Source organism: Mus musculus, chromosome 7 (genome assembly GCF_000001635.26).
Source record: "Mus musculus strain C57BL/6J chromosome 7, GRCm38.p6 C57BL/6J".
Lineage (NCBI taxonomy): Eukaryota > Metazoa > Chordata > Mammalia > Rodentia > Muridae > Mus > Mus musculus.
In genome coordinates, this window is record NC_000073.6 from 22,599,407 (window position 1) to 22,606,718 (window position 7,312).

The following is a 7,312-nucleotide window of genomic DNA, read 5'->3' on the forward strand; positions in this document are numbered from 1 at the left end:
AGCTGAGCTTCCCATCCATCTCTTCAGGAAGATGCTGGAGGGATTCCTACAGTCAGAAACCTAAGAGTCCCGTATCCCGACGGAGTGCATCTTGAATCCTACACCAAGATTCACTGCAATATCCACTATCTGTAGAATACCAGGAACTGAGGGCTCAAAGCCACACCCATCCTCCGACATCAATCACATCCTTCTTCTTCTGGCCAACCTTCCCTCCCCCGCCCCCCAGACCAATGAAAGGAAGTGACACATTGGTCAATCACATGGCACCATAGACCTTTCTGCCCAGTTCCAGCTGCCATGTATTAAGGACTAATTGGAAGCCCCTGGGTGGTGAGTCAGCAAATCTTCGGCTTTTTCCCTCTTGTATGCATTTATTTTCTTTATTATTTGAGAAGGTTGTATGTGCACTTCATTTTGCTTCCCTTTTTCCTTCCTCATGCCTTGACACACCAGAACTAGTTTGCATCCTGTGTTATGGCTATTTGGATGACTTTCTTTTTAGCAGGGTAGCCTAGACACTTTGTGGTACTTATATTTAACTATTTAACATTTAACTTTTTTTTTTAAAGGAAAACAAAAATTACTACTAGACTGAATCCTCTAACGCTTGCTCTGGCTGGATCCACAGACAATCCTGCTGACTTTATCTGTCTTCTTCCTACTTCGAAGTAAGTAGAGGGACCACAAGAGATTGTTAGCTGGAGACCTCAGAGGAGCGGGTGCTCATGAGGCCTCGCAGATACAAAGAGAAAATAAATAATGTGTAGGCATCGTGAGGGTTGGATAGCTGGGAATGTAGAGGGTAGAGATATATTTATGTATTTATATTCATGTTTGTGAGGCTGAGAATCAGGAGAACCCACAGAGAAGCAGGCAGATGTGGACACACTGAGTATTTGTGTCCAAGCCCAAGCCTTTCGTGTGAGTTCACCACTGAGGCCAGAAAGATCTTGATATTCCATTCCCAGGGTATAATCCTTTGAAGACTTGCCTTTTTTCTTTTTCCTTTTTCTTGGCTGTTAGGTAAATGCATGGGCAAAGACTGCCCTTGCATATCAATAAAAGGGGTCTTGACTGTTGGCTGGAGTGTGGAGTTGTGTCGCCTGGGGTTAAACAAATATATGAAAGTCCTGATATCTAATACCTCAAATGGTGGCAAGAAGAGATTGATGTAGATTTAATTTAGTCGTTCTAAGGGTAACCCTGTGGAGACCAAAACAAGGGAAGAATTATATGATAATGAAGGCAGATATTGGAGTTAAATAGCTACAAGAAAAAGACAAGATTTTCAACAAATCTGGGGCTTTGAAGGGGCAGGCCAGGGGTTCCTTGATGGAGAGTGTGAAGCCACTGATCCCCTACCTCAGAAAGTGTGAGGCAATTCAACTGCTAGAGGTTTTGGTGTTTTTGGAGTTGGTGGGTTTTTTGACAGTGTCTCAAGGACTGTAAGCTAGCTGAAAAATCATTGTGTAGCCAAGGGTGACTTTGAACTTCTAATCCTCTTGCTTTCACTTCCCAGGTTCTGGTATTACAGGTGTGCACCACCACATCTGATTTTCTGTGTTGCTAGGATGGAACCCAGGGCTCTGTACACACTAAGCTGGCATGCTACCAGTCAACCCACATCCCTAATGGAAGCTCTGTAGTTTTAAACCACTTAGTTTATGTCATTTTGTATCAGAGACCCCTGCAAATTTACCTGTAATATTTTACCAAAAATAACTCAGGGTTTATGTTCTTGAAATATAAATGATGTTTTCAGAACCACAGTATATACTGGCTTTGATATCAAAGCCAGGAAATTAGCAGTAGCAGGATACTGTTGACCAACATAAAAACTTTAATATTTACCCTGGTGTGATGTCACATGCCCTTGATCCCAGCACCAAAACCAGGTAAAATAATAATGAATGATAAAAAGAGAGTCAAAGTCAGTAGATTGTTTTGAGAGGTCCCAAAAGGTCTAATTTTAAAAAAAATATATAAATAATATATATAAACAAACAAATAAATAAGAAGGTAGTCATGGTATCACAGGATGAATACCATTTCAGAATTCAGGAGGCAGAGGCAGGCTCTATCAGTTCAAGGCCAGCCTGGTCAACATAGCAAGTTCCAGGACAGCCAGGGCTACACAGAGGAAACCCTGTCTCAAAACAAAACAAACAAACAAAAAGCTAAAGAAGCCTGAGAGTGGTGGGACATGCTTTTAACCCCAGTACCTAGGAGGAAAAGACAGTGGGATCTCTGAGTTCCAGGCCAGCCTGCTCCATAGAGTGAGTTACAGAACATCAGGGTTACACAGAGAAACCCTGCCTCATGAACCAAAAACAGCAGCAGCAGCAGTAACAACAACAAAAACTACTTAATTTTTCTAGTGTATTGTTTTTTAAGTGGTTGGGTGTGAACATTTGTTAACACTTCCAGCATGCAGCCTGTGCCTCAAACAACTGGGGTTCTGGGACAAGTTTGTGTGCTTGCTCATCCTCCCAACCTCCGAACACTGTGAGGTGCATGTGTGTGTGTGTGTGTGTGTGTGTGTGTGTGTGTGTGTTTAAGTGTGTAAATAATTTCTGGAGCAACAATCTTTTGACCCAAGTTACTGGTGAAGATGTTGGAATCTAAAGTCTTGGAGAGGAATTTGTTTCACCCCATAAAGTTAGCCTTCAGCCTTTCCCTTAGGGCTGAAGGTAAGCTTGGTGGTAAGCATGCTTGCCTAACCTGCTCAAAGCTGGAACCAAAAGCAGAAATGGAAATTTGAGGGATGTCATTTTAAATAACCAGTATATGTGAACTAAACCATCAGTTTGACTGGGTTGAGAGTAGTGACTGTCCCTGCTTTTGGTGCCTGCAGGGTATGTGGTGAGGTTTCTGGACGCTAACTAATGCTTCTTATTCATTTGTTATTTGCTTTTCCATCGTTTGTTTGTTTGATTGATTGTTTTTCTTTTGTCATTGTTGTTTGGTTGTTGTTTTTGTTTGGTTTGTTTTTGTTTTGAGACAAGGTCTCACTTTGTAGCCTTGTCCTGCTTCAAATTCACAGAGCTACACCTCCCTCTGCCACCTGGGTGCTAGGATTAAAGGCCTGCACCACCTGGTGACTTTTGTTATTGTTCTTCAAGACAGGGATTCTCTGTGTAGCTCTGGCTGTTCTGTAACTTACTCTGTAGAACAGGCTGGCCTTGAACTCAGAGATTCCCTTGTCTGCCTCCTGAGTGCTGGGACCAATGGTGTGTGTCACCACCGCCTGGCTTATTTTTTTAAAATTAAACCTGTTAGTGGTTCTCAAAGAATCTACTGAACTGACTTTGAGTCAGTCTCTCTCTCTCTCTTTCTCTCTCTCTCTCATTACTATTTCCTTCTGATTTGGGTTGATGTCTTTGTTGTTTCTCATGTAAAGTACATGATTTGCTCATGAAATTTCAAGCTAAATATAGTCCCGTTAGTGCTCCCCATACATGCACAAATGTGGGATCACTCATATGAACACTGGCAGCTACCAGGGGTGAGTCCTCCTCACGGAAGACTGGTTCTCCTTCTCAGTAGCTGTCAAATACCATTAGCTCCTCAGTCAGGAGTGGGACCTTACACCCCCTCTTCCATCCATGCAAGAATGTTGACTGGCTTGGTCTTGCTCAGGCAACCCCAGCCACTGAGAGTCTGTGTGAGCAACAACTGCATCATGCCCCAGAGACCGCTTTTCACAGTTCTTCTTCCCGTATTCTGGCATTTAAATTCTTTCCAAAATTCCCCCCATCAGATTATTTCAGAAGCAACGTCTCATCTAAGGAATATTCATGGTTGAGGCAGACCCTTTTCTGTTTGCAGCTTCAGACACAAGGAAGACTGCCTGTAACTTTGCAGTTCTGCAAACTGCTGGCCACCAATTAGAGGAGATTGGGGCAGGGGTTGGGCCTCCTGGTTTCAATATGTGATTCTTTGATCTCTAAGTTCAGAGCACACTGAAAATGGACCACAGCAATTTATTTCTTACAGTGACCATGAGAGATGAGGGGCTGCTGCAGGTATGTTGGCCTGAGCAGAAGTCTGGTCTGGGTTCTTCTACGTTTCCTCTTCCTGCAGTGTCTGATCTAGTTGGGTTGTCACTAATGATGGCAAAACAGACCCACACCACAGTGGCAGCTGGCTGTGGAATTATTTTCAGACCCCCCTTCTCACACACACACTCAGACAAAGCCAGGATTTGTGGATTCAACAAAGAAATTAATTTCAGAGCAAGCCAGATTGAGGGCAAGTTGAATTCTTTAAAGAAAGTAAAAAAGAAAAAAAAAAAAGAAAAGTACTTCAGGAAAAAGAGAGAGAGAGAGAAAGAGAATGAGAGAATGAGAGAGAGAATGAAAATAGGAAATGGGCTTTTCAAGGGAGACTCACAGTTTCTTGGCAGTGGATAGACATAGAATCTTAATGGCTCTCAAGTTACATTTCTAAGGTTGCTAAGAAATATCACACACACACACACACACACACACACACACACACACACTTGCACACACTTTGTGGTGTAATTTGTGGTGCTGGAGTGTAATTTGTGGTGCTGGAGAGACAGCTCAGTGATTAAAAGTGTTTGCTGCTCTTCTAGAGGACCCACGTTTGGTTCTGACATGAGTGACTCACCGCTGCCTGTAAACACCAGTTTTAGTCTACTGATAATCATCTTCTGGCCTCTGCGCACATCACACACACACACACACACACGACACACACACACACACACACACACACACACACACACACACATTGGGGGGGGCGGGATTTTTAAAGTATTTTTAAAAGAATGTTATTTTGTAATGTTAAAAATTAAAGGCATTGAGGCTTGGGAGAGTGCAGCAGGTGGACTGCAGAGCTGAAGTGGACCAAGCATACTGTAGCCTTGGGCTTCTGCAGCCTAAGGCCTTCCTTTTCCACACCACTTGCTGGGTCCCTGTTTCCAGGGTGCACAGTGGAGAAGGACCAGGCGGTGCCATGGAGCTGCCCTCTGCTGGTATGCTGCGGAGCTGCAGTCCCTGCTCCAAGCCAGTGTCTCCAAGGCCTTTCCCAGCTCCTTCCCCAGTGGTCTGAGGGTCTCCAACATCCATCTTCCTTTGCCCTGGCCTTTGCCATCACTGCGCACTACTTGGCTGTGCACACCTTGGGACTATTGGGCAGCGTGCTTGTTTAGCATCATCCTGCTGAAGCCACCGTGTTGAGTTTGCATCCTAAGGTTCCACAAGGTCGATTGGACTGTTGCTGCTGCTGTTGATTTTAGGTCTTATGTCCCTGTTTTGGAGAAAAACATAATTACCACCTCTGTTTAGTTGAAATCAAATTAGCTCTTGGATAAATGAGTGAAGATTTTGCTCCACCTGCAAGGCTGGCTGACTTTAGGCTCAGGGCAAAGAGGAGCAGGTCCAGGCATCCTTCCAGGGACCTGGATGGGGGGAAGATGAGGGAGGAGGAAAGAGCGATAAAGAAAGAAGAGATGCCCTGATTTGAGCCTTTGTGCCTGTGGCTCCTTACTTCTGAAGATTAGAGTATTTTAATACCTTCAACTGTTACCCATCAGTAAATACCGTGTGTCCCCTTTTTTTAAAAAAAAAAAATATGTAAAGGTTTTTTCTCAACACACAAAGTTTAAGGTGCCTTTATGAGGGGTATTGTCTAAGACAGGAAAAAAACGAGTTAGAGAATAAAGGTCATGTGTTATTCTAGTCCAGTGTTTCTCTACCTTCCTAATGCCGTGTCCCTTTAATAGAGTTCCTCACGTGGTAACCACCAACCATAAGATTTTTTTCGTTGCTACTTAATAGCTGTAATTTTACTACTGTTATGAATCACAATTTAAATATCTGATTTGCAGGATATCTGATTTGCGACCCCAGTGAAAGGGTCACTCGATCCTTAAGGGGTCACAAGCACAGACTGAGAACCTCTGTTTTAGCCAGAAATAAACACAGCCTAATTCCTTATATATTTTGTTATACTTGGTGGGGATGTCTTCAGAAAGACATCCTGGCCCTAAGTGATGATACTGTTATGATAATAGCATCATAAGTACTGTCCTGTATCAGCATTCTACCTGGTATCACAGAAGTAGAGGTACCAGTAGTCTTTTAACATTTATGGGTGTGTGTGTGCCTGCCTGCAGAGTCTATAAGAGGGTGTCAGATCCCCTGGAGCTAAAGTTACAGGCAGCTGGGAGACCCCTAGTGTAGTGCTGCAAACCACATGTGAATCTTCTGCAAGAGCACCAAATGCTCTTAAGTGCTGGGCTATCACTCCAGCCACATCAGTAGTTCTTTAGAGTAATAAATCTCATCTCGTTGTTTTCCAAGTGATGTAGCAGTGGTTCTCAACCTGCCGGTCAGTGTTTGAGGGGTCAGTGACTATTTCACAGGAGTTACCCAGGACCTGAGGAAAATAGATATGTACATTGGTATTCATAACGTCTCAAAATTACAGAACTAGCAAAATTAACATTATAGTTGGAGGTCACCAAAAACATGAGAAACTGTATGGAATGGTTTCATCTTTGAGACCATTGAGAATCACTGTTGTTTTAGTGATGCTTTCAATGAGATGAGAGTTAAAATGCCCTTATTTATCACACACAACGAACAGTGCAATATGTGATGAGTTAGTGTGGAGATGGGGACTGGGGTGTTTGTGTGGAAGCCAGATACTGACATCAAGTGTCTTCCTCCATTACTCTCTACCTGGTTGTTGACACAGGATCTCTCTGTAAACCTGAAGCTCAGCAAATCTGGCTAAACAAAGCTGGCCTGCAGGCTTCAGGGATCCTCCTGGGTCTGCCTTCCCAGTGCTGGGATCGCAGGACTGGGCCATCACACTCTTTTTTTCCCTTACCTATATCCTACCCCAACCACACTTTCCCCTAATTCCTCTTCTCCCAGTCCCCCTCACATACACTTCCCTGTCCCCTAGATCCCCCTCTACTTCATTTCCCTTCAAAATAAGAGTAAGCCTCCCAGGGATGTCCATTAAACACCGCAAAGCAAATATAGTAAGCCTGGGCACAAACCCTCATATCAAAGCTGGATGAGGCAACCCAGTAGGTAGAAAAGGGTTTCAAGTGCAGGGGGAGGAGTTAGGGACACCCTTCACTTCTGCTGTTGGGGTGGGGGGGTCCCAGGAAATCAACAAGCTGCACAATCATAACATCTATGCAGAGAACCTAGTGCAGACCCATGCAGGCTGTGCAATGGTCTCTTTAAGTCTTTTTGTTTGTTTGTTTGTTTGTTTGTTTGTTTGTTTTTTGTTTTTTTGTTTTGTTTTGTTTTTTGAGACAGGG